The sequence below is a fragment of the Capricornis sumatraensis genome, chromosome 1 (assembly GCF_032405125.1).
Source record: "Capricornis sumatraensis isolate serow.1 chromosome 1, serow.2, whole genome shotgun sequence".
NCBI lineage: Eukaryota > Metazoa > Chordata > Mammalia > Artiodactyla > Bovidae > Capricornis > Capricornis sumatraensis.
Window position 1 is genome coordinate 113,824,846 of NC_091069.1, and position 17,989 is coordinate 113,842,834.

Below are 17,989 nucleotides of genomic sequence, written 5' to 3' on the forward strand. Positions count from 1 at the left end.
TTATGTTAGTTGCTCAGTCATGTCTGACTCTCTGCAACCCCATGGACCATCACCCGCCAGGCTCCTCTGTCCATAGAATTTTCCAGGCAAGAATACCAGAGTGGGTTGCCATTTCTTTCTCCAGGGGGTTAACTAAGGTTAAATGAGATCATCAGGGTGGCCCTTATCTAATGCTTGGTGTCCTTATCAGGAGACATTAAGATGCAGACACACAGGGCAGAGACCATGTGGAGAAATGGAGAAGGTGGCCATCCACAAGCTAAGGAGAGAGGCCTCAGAGAAAATCAAACTTGCTGACATTTTGATCTTGGGGTTCCAGCCTCCAGAACTGTAGGACAATGATTTTCTGTGCTTTACGAGGCTCTAGGCTGTGGTGTTTTGTTACAGCAGCAGTAGCATGAATTCATCCCCTTAGAATATGTGTAAATAACAGAATAGTTCCGGAATTTGTGCCTCATTCTTGCTAAGGAGCCATGCTAATCGTCTGTGTATCAGTCTAATTTTAGCAGACATGCTACCAAGGCTGGCCCTCGGCATGGATTTCCTAACCCCCAAATTTACCAAAGCTTTAAAACCTGGGCTTTCCCGGAGTTTGGGTCTCACGTCTTCTGTTGCCACCTCCCAGTGTGGCTCCCCACTTGACATCTGATGAGTGTAAGGAGACCCCGCGTCACAGCATTTCTGAGCAGCTTCAGGGCCCTCCCCCGACTCGGTACAGCATGTTGATTCACTTTCATATTTAACATCAGCATGAGTACAAAAGCACCATCGAAAATCGAAACTCTCTTAGAAACGGTGGCATGTGGGTGGGGAGAAACTGGGGACTGTGACTAAAGAGAGAAAGTTGGCCGGAACCTTTCTTTCACTGCTGTTGCAGGCAAAACGTTTCTCTGTCAAGAGAACGGCCACGCGTCCACAGAGCTCATTAAAATTCCCGTGTTTGGGTGAAAATATTGAAGTAAAGTACTGCAGATGGCAGCGTGACATTACACATGATGATTTTGGAGCAAAGTCACAGCGTCATTGTCCCACTTTCCTTTTTTTTTTTTTTCTCCTAGTGGGTAAGTTACTGGAAGCTTTTAAAAAATGATTATTTATGGTGAAAACTTGGACAGGCAATTATGCCTGTTTTTCAAGTTCACTTCCATGGTCTGCAGTGGCAATGTACCAGTCAGCAACGTCCCCTTGAAAAGCCTCCAGGCAAATACATTGTTATCTAGCTCCCCACTGGGAGAATCCCAAGGTTAGATTTCAACCTATTTTGAAATTAAACTTCAGAGATATGCCCAACCTTCTCTCAAGTTCTTAAAGATAAGTTTACCCAATGTTAACAAGGAAATAATTATTCTCAGAACCTAGGGCACCAAAGCTATATGAGAGATGCCTCTTAGACTGACACACACGTGCTGCTCTGTAACAGACATGCAGACATGCTTCAGTTTCCCCCCATTCATTTTTAACCAGAAAAAATGAGTGCTTTGGGAACTCCAGGGATGTCTGTTTTCAGCAAAATCTCTAAAACTCTAAACACCAGGTCAGCAGACATATTCTCTTCAGGTTCAGGCAGTAAATATTTCCAGCACTTTGGGCCACATGGCCTCCACCACAACTCTGCCTTGTACCCAAGGGTAGCCACAGGCAGTGTGTCTACCAACTGGTGTGGCCCTGTTCCAATAAAACTTTATTTATAAAAGCAGGCGGGCAGATCTGGCTCTAGGTAGCTTGCCGACATCTGCTGTAAACCTGGGCTTGCGGATCCGCTGAGGAGGCCTCCCTGTATTGTTTGAATTCTTGTGGACATTTTACCCTCCCTCCTGTTTTTTTTTTTCATCTTCTCACTTAAAGGCTGCTATGATTCATATGTATTTCAAGCATGACCTGTATCTTTTTTTTTGGAGGTAAAATGTTGAGGGTGACATTGGAGACATATTCAGTCACAGTGTTAGCCTGACTATGTTTCATTCTTTCTGATTTCTTCCCATGAGGTCCATGTGGCCTGGGTTCAATCTTAGGAATAAGTGTTTGGATTTGGGACCATGCTTGTTTTGAAATTGGCCCCGTAAGGATGAAGGTAACGGAGCAAATGCTATTCATGTCCCCTGAGGTAACGCATGTGCCTAGTAGGCAGACAATCAGCTTCGGTAGCCATTTACATTGGTAATTATATGAGGAGGTCACATAAACATTTGTTTATGAAGAGTGCCCTGGATGTAACAAAATGCATTAAGCAATTTTCAAAAAGGTGATGTGTTTATTAATATGCTTATTAACAGTCCTTCATAGCTCAGTTGGTAAAGAATCTTCCTGTAAGGCAGGAGAACCCGGTTCTATTCCTGAGTGGGGAAGATTCGCTGGAGAAGGGATAGGCTACCCACTCCAGTATTCTTGGGCTTCCCTGGTAGCCTAGCTGATAAAGAATCCACCTGCAATGTGGGAGACCTGGGTTCAATCCTTGGGTTGGGAAGATCCCCTGGAGAAGGGAAAGGCTACCCACTCCAGAATTCTGGCCTGGAGAATTCCAAGGGTTGTATAGTCCATGGGGTTGCAAAGAGTCAGACATGAATGAGTGACTTTCACTTTCATTTTAGCAAGTGTCAGTTTCCATAAATGCTGAATCCACACACCGTTCACTCAAGGTCAATGTCTAAACTCTGGTAAAGATGGTCTAAATGTTGAGAATGGTGGTGAGCCTGTGAGAATTGGCAAACATGATCTCCTTAAGGCTACCTTGAGGCAGACCTGACCCCTGGTTGGCCCCAGACTGTTCTCCTTCTTGAAGGGATTCTCTTAAAGGGGATTGGGCTGCTAGGCTGTTTCCCATATGTCCAGGCTGCAGCAGACCCCAGCAGAGTAAACCAAATCATTTCCAGGAACTTTTTCTGGGGCAGGTATATATGCAAGCATGTTTTTGATAGCTTCTGGCCTCATTTTAATTCTAAGCTTATAAGAGCATTATAGAAGTGATGACCTTGAATATGAAGTTGAAGCTGGCCAAGGATATCTCTTCTGTCACATAAAATCCACTCACACCACACTTGATACACTTCGTATGGGTTAATTTAAGAGTAAACTCCATTACCCACATGTGGACTATGGTACTTGGGGGCTGAAGAGTGGGCAGGAATCTGTGGTTGGCCTTCACATCTTGACCTAGAGTCACTTGAATTCCTGCTTTGTGTCAGCTCTCATAGGAAAGTAAAGCCATTCCAGAGGCTTACCTGTACAATAAAGGACTTTGTTTATTTTTGTCTTTCTTGCCAGCTTGGAAATCTTATTACGTGGGCTGAGCTGCAGAAATAGACCAAACTACATAGAACAACCTGCTTCATGGAACAACCTTGGGAAGTGTGGTGACTGAGTTACAGATAGGCATTTAAGTGGGGGGGAATTTCCATGCTAAATATACTCAAAGGACCAGAGAAGTGAATCCACATGAAAACATACATTGGGTGCTTGGAGACTGTGCTTTCTATAGACAGGCTGTATAAAACCGTATCAAGGAAAGTCTCTAGGGGAAGACATGCGAATTTGTTCAAGGCATTGGGATCAAAAGTTCTGCTAAACTTGTCTTAATTATTGGCTGAAACTTGATGGAAAGAGGAAAAAAATCCTCCAGGTGATACAAAGTAGACCTTTTTCCTTCATGCTCCACAGAAGTTGCTTCGAAATATTTTCCATCTCCACCCTGATTTGGCAAGCTTTGAATATGTGTATTCAGTGCGTGCCTAAACCTCTTAGACCCTTGGACTGTGCTGTTCAATATGGTAGCCACTAGCCCAGGTTTCTACTAAGCACTTGAAATGGGGCCACTGTAACTAAGGAACTCAATTGTTAATTCTATTGAATTCTAGTTACTTTTATTGAATTTCATCGTGTGGCTATTGGTCATCTTATTATGACATCAAAGATAAAGAACATTTCCATTATTGCAGAACATTCTCCTTAGACCATGCACAGTTCTAGTGACAGGTCAATTATTTTGTGCATAAAATTGTTTTTCATATTGAAGACTTTGTTTTCTACCAACTGGCAAAGTTTAAAAAAGAATGCTATGGAGAAGACAACCTAACTCTTAAGGTTTTGTTAAAACCTTCTTAACATTTGCTCAAACCTCTTCCTCCCACTCTCCCATTCTGAGTAATTCTGTTTATTCCTATATGTAGCATTTTATATTTAGTTCTTTCTAATGTAGCTAAATACAAATATACCAGTTTCAGGAAACACTTCTTTAATTAGTTGTACTTGAAATGTCCTCGTGGATCCTTCCTGTAATAACTGAGAGAACCATTCCCTATTCCCAGTGGGAAAAATGAAAAAGAGAAAGACCTGTTTTCTTCATTTACGCCAAACAGGAAAATGCTGTGGTTTAGCAATGGATAATTAAGTGGGAGGAAGCTTCTTAGGTCTTTAAAATGGAGTAACAAAACACGTATGTCAACTTACCTTGCTCTTCTTCCTAATTTCTCCAAAGAGTATCTCTGAATAGCTAATTTAGGCTTTTTTTGGGGTGGGGGTGTCTCACTTTAAGTACATATTAGCTTCAGGAAAAAGAGATCTTATTTTTTAATCATGGTTTACAACCTAATGTGGCATATTTCAGAATGTAGCTAATGTTCTCAAAAAGGTCATATACCAGCAAAATGGTCATTTTCTGATATTGTCATCAAGAAAAATGAATGGAAAGCAAGATGCATTAAAATTACTAAGATCTAAGATCCTTGAGGGCACCAATCTTGTATGTTTTGTCCCCAAGGTAAACCCAGGTGCGCCCCCCCAACCCCCCGTGCTTGTGCTGTTGGGAGCTTCTATGCCCCTTAAATGTGAGAGTCAGCTTGTGTACTGTTATCGGGTAAGAAGTGTTTCCCAGGTGGCTCAGTGGTAAAGAATCTGCCTGCCAATGCTGGAGACATGGGGTCGATCCCTGAGTCAGGAAGATCCCCTGGAGGAGGAAATGGGCACCCACTTCAGTATTCTTGCCTGGGGAGTCTCATGGACAGAGAAGCCTGGCGGGGACTATAGTCCATGGGGTCACAAAGAGTTGGACACGACTTTATGACCAAACATCAAGAGCAGGGTAAGAACTGCTGAATATTGGGGATCAGGGTTATTGCTGAGTGATTTGTCTAGGCCCTAAGTCCTCCTGTTTTGGAGACAAGGCAGCAACTTGGGGTGAGTAGCCCAGACTCATGGTGTCTCCATGTAACTGTTTCCTCTGTCAGAGAAGAGTTTCTCGAAGGCAGACCCAACATCAAAGACGGACAGACTTAACGACACCAGCTGGCACTTACACTTTAAAAAGATACTCAACGTTTTTTTTTTCCTTTCAGATTTATTGAGCTGTGATTGACATACAGTCCTTTATCAGTTTAAGATGTCCAGCAAAATGATTTGACTCACATACATCATAAAGCGATGATCACCATAAGTTTAGTGAACATCCATCATGCCATACAGATACAAAATTAAAGAACTAGAACAATTTTTTCTGTGTGGTGAAAACTTTAAGGATTTACTCTATTAATGACTTTCGTATATGACATGGAACAGTGCTCATCTTTCTGACAGATGTGAAATAGGATGAGAGTGAGAGGGGAGTCTTCCTTAGCTTTATATCAACCACCAGTTTCCCCTTCCTTCCCTATTTTGTCTCATCCTTGCACTGTCAGAAAAATATGTCAGTAACATTTGCTTCACTTGCTTACTCGATCAGTCGTGTCTGACTCTTTGTGACCCCATGTACTATAGCCTGCCAGGTTCCTCTGTCCATGGGATTCTCTAGGCACGAACCCTCGAGTGGGTTGCCATTTCCTTCTCCAGGGTATCTTCCCCACCCAGGGATTGAATCCACATCTCCTGTGTCTCCTGGATCTCAGGCAGATTCTTTACCCACTGGGCCACTGGGGAACATAGCTCTCCACTAAAAGATTGCCAACACCTCTCCCAAATAATAGTGATCAACATACTTAATAGGCTTCAGCTGTCTATTTTGGGAGCCCTGGCAACAAATCTAACTAAAAAAGAAGTCAAATTTTTAAAAAGAAACACTGCTTTATTGCTTAAATGTGGAAATAATACAGACCACCAGCTAAGCTAATAGTTTTTTCAGAAAGCTGAATACACACATAAATGAAAGGTGACAAAATGGATTCATGCATTAAAAGGGGCCCCAATTTGCTGGCAAATGATTGCTACTCTGAGCTTTCCACTCATAAATAACAATGATCTGAAGAAGCTACAAAGCAATCTGCAAACCCTGTAATAGTGCTGTCTCCAAATAAATGAAAGCACAGTGCAGTTCACTTTTCTGTGTCTTTCTCTAGCCTGCTCTTTCTCTTTTTTTTAACATTGAAAATTTTATTTTTTATTGCTTTAGTGGTGGTTTAGTTGCTAAGTCGTGTCTGACTCTCTGAGACCCCATGGACTATAGCCCACCAGACTCCTCTGGCCATGGGATTCTCCAGGCAAGTATACTGGAGTGGGTTGCCATTTCCTTCTCCAGAGAATCTTCCCAACCCAGCTGATTAACAAAGTTGTGATAGTTTCAGGTGGACAGTGAAGGGATTCAGCCATATATATACATGTATCCATTCTCCCCCAAACTCCCCTTTCATCAAGGCTGCCACATAACACTGAGCAGAGTTCCTTGTGGTATTCAGTGGGTTCTTGTTGGTTATCCATTTTAAATACAGCAGTGTGTACCTGTTCTTCCCAAACTCCCCACTATCCCATCCCCTAGCCTGCCCCTGAGCCCCTCCCCCAGTAAACATGTTGTTTTCTAAGTCTGTGAATCTGTTACTGTTTTGTTGGTAGGTTAATTTGTGTCATGACTTTTTAGATTCCGCACATAAGGGATATCATACTGTGTTTCTGCTTCTCTGTCTGACTTGCTTCACTCAGTATGACAATCTCCAGGTCCATCCATGCTTCTCTAGCCTGCTCTTAACTGTTTCTCCCTGAGAATGATTCTTTACTTTGAACTTCCCTCTGACTCTTCTTGGATGCTGGGTGTATATTACTGGCTAGACTCCAGTCCGCAATGGAGATTTCAGAGTGTTTTGGCAGACCTGGCTTAAGAAGTGATGTAGAACGTGGGACATTTCGCCACTGAGCTGAGTTGTGAGAGTCATAAAGTGATGTATGTACAGAAAGACACAATTCTGAACAGCTGGTGAAAGTTCTTAAAATAAAAATATGTTCCCTATAAGCTTTTATTCTAAAGTAGGTACAGATTTCCAAGGCGGCCTGGGAATCACACAATAGCTCATCTTTTTTTCCTTAACATTCTCTGAACTAATTAAATTCTGAAAAACCATTTAAATGAAAGTAGGCCATGATTTCAGAGAAGGCAATGGCACCCCACTCCAGCACTCTTGCCTGGAAAATCCCATGGACGGAGGAGCCTGGTGGGCCGCAGTCCATGGGGTCTTTAAGAGTCGGACATGACTGAGTGACTTCACTTTCACTTTTCACTTTCATGCATTGGAGAAGGAAATGGCAATCCACTCCAGTGTTCTTGCCTGGAGAATCCCAGGGACATGGGAGCCTGGTGGGTTCCCATCTATGGGGTCGCACAGAGTTGGACATGACTGAAGCGACTTAGCAGCAGCAGGCCATGATTTCAACACTCTCAAAAAATGGAAAAAAAAGGAAATTAAAAATAGGTTGATATTTGAAATTTTGTTTTCTCTGGCCCTGCCCCTAAAGCCCAGAAACATTTAATAATAAATAGATATAACTCCACTGAGGACAGAAAATCTTTTTTCCCTCCTAAACACTTCGTTTTGTCTTAGTTTTGTGTTCACTGGGACTTTTGTCTCTTTCTACTTCTGAGATTATGGGTAGTTTCTTTGAAACATTCTCAACTCCTCAATTTTTGCATACAGAAGGGAGATGAGCATTTAGAGGATTTCTTTTATAAAGATAGGATTTAAAGCTTCGTGAATCTTGAAACATCAGTAAGTGAAAGGAAATCTATCTGCCAGGTTTGACTTTCCCATCTGGACTGGTTGTGGTTTTTATTTCCTCTGCACCTGCCTCTCTCATCCTATTCTTTGGGAGCAAACACAGTCAGCAGCGTTTCTAGAAAGGATATTAGCATACTCAGGTTTCTGGTTTGGGAACAGCAGGTTCCCCCGCCCCCGCCATGCTCCCTGAAGTGAGGTGTGAAAGCCTCCTGGTGTTTTATTGCACCAGTGAGAGAACAAGAGGCAAAGATAGATTGGTCTCTGTGGAGTGGAGTAGCTGGAAAATAAATATGGCTGATCTCCTTCTATGGGCAGGGCAGGCCTCACATTTACTTTCTGCCTGTCCATATTCTCATCCTCAGAGTTGGAAATGGACCTGCTTCCTGGGCCACCTCATTACAGCAAGACAGATTGAGGTGTTGCTGCTGGACTCTTTAAGCAAGTTTCATGTATGCTGTCTGGGATAGCTTGCAAGAGATGATCTCAACCTTTCACCTCTCCTTGTGTCTCTGCCTCCTTGCAATGTGATGTTGCAGTTCTTTCCATCAAAAAGTAGCATCTATTTCCCCACTGTCCACATTTGGGTTGACCTGCCTTGATCTTTAGAATGTGGTAGATGTGAGGATGAGCCAGTGGAGTCTAAGCCTCTGCCTCAGGGCAGGATTGCCAGGTGACCTGCAGTGACACTCCTCTTGTGTGATCCCCTTGCCTTGGCTGCTTTGGGTACCAGTGAGTGTGATTATGTTATAGCAGAGAGATTTTCCAGATACAATTGACTTTCCAAAAACAGTTGTCCTCAAGAGGGATATTATCCAGGTGGCCCTGATCTAATAGTCACAGTAGCACCCAAAATCTGGGTCTAGAGGTCAGAGACAGAGGAAGTAGGAGATCTAAGGCACATGAAGGATTTGAATGCCCTTGCTGGCTAGAGTGAACCTTGTAGTAAGGAGTGTGAGTAGCTTCTACTTGTTGAGAGCAAACTCTGCCTGATGGCCATCGAGGACACAGAGACCAAAGTCCAACAACCATAAGGATCTGAGTTCTACTAACATCAAGGATGAGTTTGGAAGCATCCCTCCCCCACCCCCCCCCGCCACCACAGTCTCTTGGTTAGTTTTCAGCCTTGTGACGCCCAGAGCTAACAGTCATGTTGTGTTGAACTTCTGATTTACAGAACCACGAGGTAACAAATTATTGTGTTAAGGTGCTCAGTTTGTGGTAATTATTACAAAGCAGTAGAAAACTGAGTCTCAACAGGCTCAGTTCTAGTCTCTGCTGGAAGCTTGCTAAGTTCATGAGACTATGCCTGGACTAGCTTGCTGGAGAATGGAAGGCCACCTGGAGCAGAGCTGAGGAGCCCCTGCTGACAGCTGGCCAACTTCTAGAAGCAGAGCCATATAACCAACCCATAGTTGATCCCAGGTACCTGAGGATGCTCAGCCCAGAGTGAAAACATTCAGCTTGTCCTAGTTTAGGTTGTTGTCCTGGAGACTCATGAGTGCTGTTGTCTGATGTCAATGTCCACCTACCCCAGAGTCACGTGTTAAGCCCTAACCCCAGTGTGATGGCCTTAGGAAGTAGAGTCTTGGGATGTGAATAGAGCATGGGGGAGAAGCCCTTAAGAATGGAATTAGTGCTCTTATTAAGGAGGCTTCAGAGAGATCCCTTAGCCCTCCTACCACATGAAGTTACAATGAAAAGATGACCATCTATGAACCAGGTCCTTAGCAAATAGCAAATCAACCAGCACTGAAATCTTGGATTTTCCAAGATCCTAAACTGTGAAAAATAAATGCTGGTTGTTTATAAGCTGCCTAGTCTGTGGAATTATGTTAGAGCAGCCTGAACGGACTAAGATAATGAACTGTATGAATGGTTATTGTTTGGGTCATTGCATTTTGGGATATGGTGTGTACACAGTGATGTCTAACTGATACGTTGGCTACTCTCATGAGCAGAGACTATACTTCTTTTTTTTTTTTTTAGGATGCACTGCCTGGCATGTGAAATCTTTTTTCCCTGACCAGGGATCTAACCCATACCCCCTGCAGTGGAATCATGGAGTCTTAACCATTGGACCTCCAGGGAAGTCTCAACAGATACTAATGTCTGTACTTAACACTCACATGGATATTATTACACTTAGAAAGGATGGAGTGCTGTTGCGCTGAAGATATGAGGCTTTCTTCTATGTGGTGATGAGACCTCATTTCAGTGAGCTCTTCAAGCAACATCTTAGAGCAGATGAAAAGAGTGGCTTGATTTTGACCAAGATTATTTCACAGCCTGTGTCAAAATTTCTCATTGCCTGTCTAATTTACAGTAGATATATGATCAATTTATAAACATTTGTTATGATCAGGGACTCAGGGTCCATGATTCCAACAACTGAATTTTCCACAACTGTAAATATGATTGCAAATTGTAAATATATAACAATAAAACAAAATCACCTTGCTATTAATAAATTTCTGATAAAACAAAATCTCCTTATTATTAATAAATTTCTGATTATGGTCAAAAGCAGACAGGCTGTGCTAACAATGCAAAAAATGTAAAAAAGGTAAAAGGTGAGATGAAAAGATTTCCATGGTGCACTCATGTTGTTGAAGATTAGAGTTGTGCAGATATTTATAAATAAATGCAGTGTCTCTGTGCATGAGTCAGAATTATCCTCAGTAAACTCAAGCAGGCTGTTTTGTAAATTCAGGAGTCTCCTTCAGCAGGACACAGCCTGTTTTGTGTTCCCTAGGTGAATAAGTAAGTCTGTGAAACAAGGATGTGGGTTGTTCAATTTCATTTGGAATTCCTGACATAGATATGAGGAATCTTGGATTTAGAAATGACCATTTCTGTAGTAGTTCAACAACAGAAAGACTTCTACAGCACCTAACACTACTGTCTCCATCAAGGAAGTTTGATGATGGCTCACTTAAACCCCCAAATGAACCAAGAAATGAGAGGACAGCCTTGTGTGGATGGAGGCTGCTGTCAGACTAGTGCAAAGGAGGACGCAGATCAGTAATAGGCCTGCCTCTGCTGGGGAGTTGGGTGGAGAGTGTGTGGGGATGGGGAAGGGTAGGGGAAGGGTAAATAGTGGCTTGGGAACAACAGTAAGCAGGCTATTAACAGGTGGGATAGGGAAAAATGTCTCTGTGTGAGAAAACTGGGGGTGGGGGAGTGGGCAGGGAACTTCTTCAAAACATCAGTGACTCATAGTGGAGAGCAAAATGTAAGATGAAGATAGAGCATATGTGTTCAAGTTCAAGTTCTGTGGCCGAGAGGCTGATTGCATCACTGGTTTCACTGGTACTGGGACCTGCAGGTGTGCCCCAGGGAAAGCTATCTTCTGGGTGCTTCGTGTGTGATGGCATGTTCAAATGGAGACTGTTGTGGAGGCTTTGTTGAGAAAGAGTCACTGTTACCCAAGAGAAATTCTGCTACATCCAGGTAAATGAAGACATGGGATATGTACCAACACTTCACTGCCCACTTGTACCATTTGTGTTAGTCAAGGAGGAAATAATGAACACGGGGCACACTGACTCCCAGCAAAGCCTCCGTCTTGCATAAACCCTATTCTAGAAAAATCTGAGTATTGCCAAGAAGCAGCCTTTGATCCTGAGGGAGAGATAAGTTTCCATGGGACATTTGGAAGAGGGGGATAATGATTAGAACATAGCTAAAGTCTAGGTTCTCCATACTTTGGAGTATGGAGAATCTCAGAGGACTTGGGTGTATAGGCACATTGTTGATGGTTATCCATTCCACTGGTCTCTCTGGGAAACATTATTCACATGAACTCCTTTATCCTGCCCTGTGGACCCCCATCTGGTCCGTTCCCACATCCCAGCCCTCATGTTTGTAATCTTTTGGTCTGGGCAAGGGAAGTGCAGCTTAGTGAGCTGGGTCCCAGACACAGATGCACAGATATGCGTGTGTCTCTGAGTCTTCTCTCTCTGTGAGTCCCCTTCACATGTACAGCCCCTCCTGGGAGACCCCAGAGGACCTGAGACATCCCTTTACAATAGCACTCTTTGCATTGTTTTTGGGAACCCATCAATTTCCCCCAACATTGAACCATGATTTATTTATGTCCTACTCTCAGCACACATCACAGTGCCTGGCATACAATCACTACTCAAATATCCATTGAATAAATGAGATGAAACATGGGATTACACACGTGACCATACTTTGATTAATTTTTTTTTTTTTTTGCGAATATCATGATCTTATTTACAAAGCAGAAACAGAGACACAGACATAGAGAACAAACATGCAGACACCAAGAGGGAGAAGCGTGGGGGGAGGTAATGAACTGAGAGATTGGGATTGACATATATACACTCTTGATGCTATGTATAAAATAGGTACCTAATGAGAACCTATTCTCTAGCTCTGGGAACTCTACTCCATACTCTGTGGTGACCTAAACTGGAAGGAAGTCCACAAAAAGAGGGAACGTATGTATTCGTGTGGCTGATTCGCTCTGCTGTACAGTAGAAACTAACACAATATTGTAAAACAAGTATACTCCAATAAAAATAAAAAAAATTTTTTTTGGGTCCATTTCCTTAGGATGTGAAATCTTGCAGAGAAAAAGGTCTGCATGGAATATATTTCTGTGCCGCCTGTAAGGCTAGAAATAGGTATTGTCAGGCTCACTACTTCAAAGGCAGCAGGAAGCCAAGTCTCACCATCTTTGATGTATAGCCTGTATCAAAGAGCAAAAAAACCAGGGGAGACTGGATAGCTGATGAAAGCAATATCTTGTTTCAAGTTCAAAGCAGAGCTCTTGTGACCTGTTACATTATCAGGAGTGACACATCCCCCATATGCACTCTGGACAAACCTTTCGGATGTCACCACCTTTGTCTGGGCTGCAAGCTCTTGGCGAGTCTTGGGCTGGACGCGCCAGCTGCAGAGTCCTGAGGTGTTTTGCCTTCCTGGGCAGCCAGTGGCTGATGCCAGGGACTGCTGGCTCCTAAGCCAGGTGTGCATTTTATTTTCTGGCAGAGTTATTGTTTCATCACTGTCATAAAACTTCAGATTCAGGGGACTTTTCAGGACACGGAAAGAACAATTGCGTTTCATTCCTGAAGTGAGATATTTTCACTGGCAAGTATAAATACTTCCATCAAATAGTTACTTCCAAGCAGATTCTGAATATGGGGGCGTATAATTCTAACACGGACTTAGGCACTTTTTTTCAGGGATTGGCTTGGGTATTTATAGATTCTGGCTCCATCATGTCGGTATCTATGTGAACCTTGGGTTACCCAGTCTCTTTAAGATTCAGTTTGTATGTAAAATGGACATCATAATATAAACAGGGTATTGTGAGTGTTGGGAGCTGCTTCTTCCTTACTTCTGAAGTTTCTTGCCATTGGAAGGACCCCACCTAGGCCATGTTCCCATTCTCCTCTCTCTATGATTGCATACGTGCTAAGTTGCTTCAGTCCTGCCTGACTCCCTGTGACCCCATGGACTGTCACCCTCCAGGCTGCTCTGTCCATGGGATTCCCCAAGCAAGAACACTGGAGCAGATTGCAGTGCCCTCCTCCAGGGGATCTTCCCGAACCAGAGATTGGACCCGAGTCTCATGCGTCTCCTGCATTGGCAGACTGGTTCTTTACCGCTAGCACCACCTGGGAAGCCTGCCCTATGATTCAGTTCAGTTCAGTTGCTCCGTCATGTCTGACTCTTTGTGGCCCCATGAACCGCAGCATGCCAGGCCTCCCTGTCTGTCACCAACTCCCAGAGCCCACCCAAATCCATGTCCATTGAGTCAGTGATGCCATCCAACCATCTCATCCTCTGTCGTCCCATTCTCCTTCTGCCCTCAATCTTTCCCAGCATCAGGGGCTTTTCCAATGAGTCAGCTCTTCGCATCAGGTGGCCAAGGTATTGGAGTTTCAGCTTCAGCATCAGTCCTTGCAAAGAATATTCAGGACTGATTTCTTTTAGGATGGACTAGTTGGATCTCCTTGCAGTTCAAAGGATTCCCAAGAGTCTTTTCCAACACCACAGTTCAAAGGCATCAATTCTTTGGTGCTCAGCTTTCTTCACAGTCCAACTCTTGCATCCATACATGACCACTGGAAAAACCATAGCCTTGACTAGATGGACCTTTGTTGACAAAGTAATGTTTCTGCTTTTTAATATGCTGTCTAGGTTGGTCATAACTTTCCTTCCAAGGAGTAAGCATCTTTTAATTTCATGGCTGCAATCACCATCTGCAGTGATTTTGGAGCCCAGAAAAATAAAGTCTGACACTGTTCCCACTGTTTCCCCATCTATTTCCCATGAAATGATGGGACCACATGCCATGATCTTCGTTTTCTGAATGTTGAGCTTTAAGCCAACTTTTTCACTCTCCTCTTTCACTTTCATCAAGTGGCTCTTTAGTTCTTCACTTTCTGCCATAAGCGTGGTGTCATCTGCATATCTGATGTTATTGATATTTCTCCCAGCAATCTTGATTCCAGCTTGTGCTTCCTCCAGCCCAGTGTTTCTCATGATGTTCTTGCATATAAGTTAAATAAGCAGGGTGACAATGTCCAGCCTTGATGTATTCCTTTTCTTATTTGGAACCAGTCTGTCGTTCCATGTCCAGTTCTAACTGTTGCCTCCTGTCTCGCATATAGGTTTCTCAAGTGGCAGGTCAGGTGGTCTAGTATTCCCATCTCTTTCAGAATTTTCCACAGTTTATTGTGATACACACAGTCAAAGGCTTTGGCGTAGTCAATGAAGCAGAAATAGATATTTTTCTGGAACTCTCTTGCTTTTTCCATGATCCAGCGGATGTTGGCAATTTGATCTCTGGTTCCTCTGCCTTTTGTGAAACCAGCTTGAACATCTGGAAGTTCATGGTTCACGTATTGCTGAAGCCTGGCTTGGAGAATTTTGAGCATTACTTTACTAGTGTGTGAGATGAGTGCAATTGTGCAGTAGTTTGAGTCCTATGATTAGCCCAAGTCTTTAAGAAAGGCAATGCCAAAGAATGCTCAATGTTCACAGACTCAGTAGTTGTGATGTGCAGGCTTAGTTGCCCTGCAGCATGTGGGATCTTAGTGCCCCAACCAGGGATCGAACCTTCATGCTCTACATTTCGCAAGGTGGATTCTTAAACGCTGGACCACTAGGGAAGTTCCTAGCCCAAGTCTTAAAACCTCTTTCCACTACTCCCTTGTTCAGAGTTTATTGATGTGATGGATGGCTGGGTATAAAGAGAATGGGTAGCATTCATCCCATTCACTCCGTCCTCTATCATTTCTCCTGGAGGCAAGCTGCTTATTGGGAACAGGTGTTTTTCCTTCTGGGGCAGTGGAGGGAGCCCTCCTGCCCACCCTCAGTGCTGTCTGACATGTCTGTCAAGGCGAACTTCTGAAAAGTTCCCTACCATCTCTGTCTCATTGTACTTATGCCCTACTGGAACCTCTCCCCCTTGAGGGTGGGTTGAACCTAGTGATGTGCTTCTAAGAAACAAAATATGGAAACATGATGGGATAGCATTTCTGAGATGAGGTTACACAAAATCATGACCTCTGTCTTGCTGGCCTTCTCTTTCTCTCTGGTGGATCCCTTGCTCTGGAGAGAAGTAGGCTGGTATAAGTTATAAGTTATCCCTTAGGTTATAAGGGACAAAGGATTTCCTAAAACTGAACACAAGAATTAGCCAGATCTGTCTAGATGTGTTAATTACTAATTGCTGTGTAATGAAAAACTCTGCAAACTCAGTAGCTTTAAATAGCAAACATTTATTATCTTGGGCTTACCTGGTGGCTCAGACGGTTAAGACTGCACCTGTAATGCAGCAGATGTGGGTTCAGTCCCTGGGTGGGGAAGATCCCCTGGAGAAGGAAATGGCAGCCTACTCCAGGATTCTTGCCTGGAGAATCCTATGGACAGAGCAGCCTGGCAGGCAACAGTCTATGAGGTTGCAAAGAGTCAGACATGATTGAGTGACTTTCACTCACTCACTCGTGTTATACGTAGCCCTGTGGAGAAGACCACAGAGCAAGGGACTAATATCTCTGGTCAGCAGCCAGCAAGGAATTGAGGCTCTCAGTCCAATAGCCTGTGAGGAACTAACTCCTGCCAGGGAGTCTGGAAGTCAGCCCTTTCCCATTTGAGCCTTTACAGGACCATAGCCCTAGCTGACACTGTGATTATAGCCTTGTGAGAAATACTGAGTCCGACAACCTAGCTGTGCTGCACCCAGATTCCTGATCCACATAAACTGTGAGGTTATAAATGAGTATGTGTGTTCAGTTGCTTCAGCTGTGTCTGACTCTTTGCGACCCCATGGACTATAGACCCCCAGGCTCCTCCTTTGTCCATGGGATTCTCCAGGCAAGAATATTTGAGTGAGTTGCCATTTTCTACTCCAGGGGATCTTCTTGACCCAGGGATTGAACCCATATCTCTTGTGTCTTGTGCATTACAGGTGGGTTCGTTACTGGGGAAGCTCAAGATAATAAATGTCTGCTGTTTACAGCTACAAAGTTTGGGTGTTGCTTGTTACACAGCAATAGGTAACCAACACAGCTGGACAGGTCTGGTTAATTCTTGTGTTCAGTTTTAGGAAGCCCTTTGTCCCTCAGAGGTAAGCATATTCTCTAGCTTAGCCTGTACTGGTCATAAAGACGATGGTTTGGTCCCCATCTAAATTTTCCTTTCTGTCTTGTTTCTCAGTTGCTAGTCAGAAGCCTAGATCAAGGAGAGGCGTGTTATTTATCACTTGTCAAATCCACCTCTAAACACCTGAACATGAAGGCTCTCTGTAGATGTCACTTGCCTTTCAGAACTGCTGTAGAGTTTCTCTAGTGGTCCAGTGGTTAAGAATCTGCCTTGCAATGCAGGGGACACAGGTTCGATCCCTGGTCCAGGAAGGTTCCACATGTGTTGGGCAACTAAGCCTGGATGCCACGACCACTGAGCCCAATCTAGAGCTCAGGAACTGCAACCACTGTAGCCCACACACCTGAAGCTGTGCTGAAGCCACCTCAACGAGAAGCCCGAGCATCGCAACTGGAGAATAGCCCCTGATCACCACAACTAGAGAAAGCCCTCATATAGTAATGAAGACCCAGTGCAGCCACAGATAAATAAATGAATAAGTAAATAAATAAAAGAATATTTTAAAACAGAGAGAGAATTGCCATAGAATTTGCTGCAAATGACGTGTGAGGTAGTCAGCTTTGCCTGAGATAACACATTCCTAACGATATCTATAAAAACTTGAGTGTGTGACTCTTTGCAACCCCATGGACTGTAGCCTGTCAGTCTCCTCTCTCCATGGGATTTCCCAGGCAAGAATACTGGTGTGCCATTTCCTCCTCCAGGGGGTCTTCCTGACTTAGGGATCAAACTTGCATCTCCTGCATCTTCCGCATTGGCAGGTGGAATCTTGACCACTGTGCCACCTGGGAAGTCCACCAGTAGCACTTTATCAATAAAAATGCTTGTGTTCTTTCTAGGAACTGCTCCTGCACTTGACAGAGCCCTTTGTACTTTGAAGTCCCTTCATTTCCAAATCCCATTCTTTTGCACAGCCTCTGTCTTGGCCTTGTCATTTGCACTCATCAAGAACATTCCCACTGAAGCCTAAATCTTAAAGAGCAGAAATCTCAAGTTGATGGGAAGCCAGTCTAGGAGGCATCTAGGGGTTTAAGCAGCTGCTCGGTTTTGAGATCGCTTCAGGGGAAGGACAGGCTTCTTCCTCCTGATCTTCGTGGCTCATGGTACCTGCGGGAGAAGCAGAGGGAGAGACTGAAATTATCATCAAATAAAGACTTGCCAGAAAGTGTAAACAGTGACACAGACATTTAGCATTTGCTAAATGTCCTTTGCTTTTTCTCACTTGTTCTTTTTCAGTTCAGTGAATTTAAATGAGTGTACACATAATCCCTTGTGGCTCAGATGGTAGAGTCTGCCTGCAAGGCGGGAGACCGGGGTTCGATCCCTGGGTTGGGAAGATCCCCTGGAGAAGAAAATGGCAACCCACTCCAGTACTCTTG

The 17,989-nt window shown here is 43.7% G+C and overlaps 1 non-coding gene across 1 annotated transcript; it reads right to left on the bottom strand.

Annotated features, from left to right (window-relative positions):
* Window positions 1–423: 423 nt before the first annotated feature.
* LOC138093719 (U6 spliceosomal RNA) lies at window positions 424–530 on the bottom strand. Its single transcript, XR_011146136.1, has one exon. It is a non-coding gene; the product is annotated as a U6 spliceosomal RNA (small nuclear RNA).
* Between the last annotated feature and the right edge of the window lie 17,459 nt (window positions 531–17,989).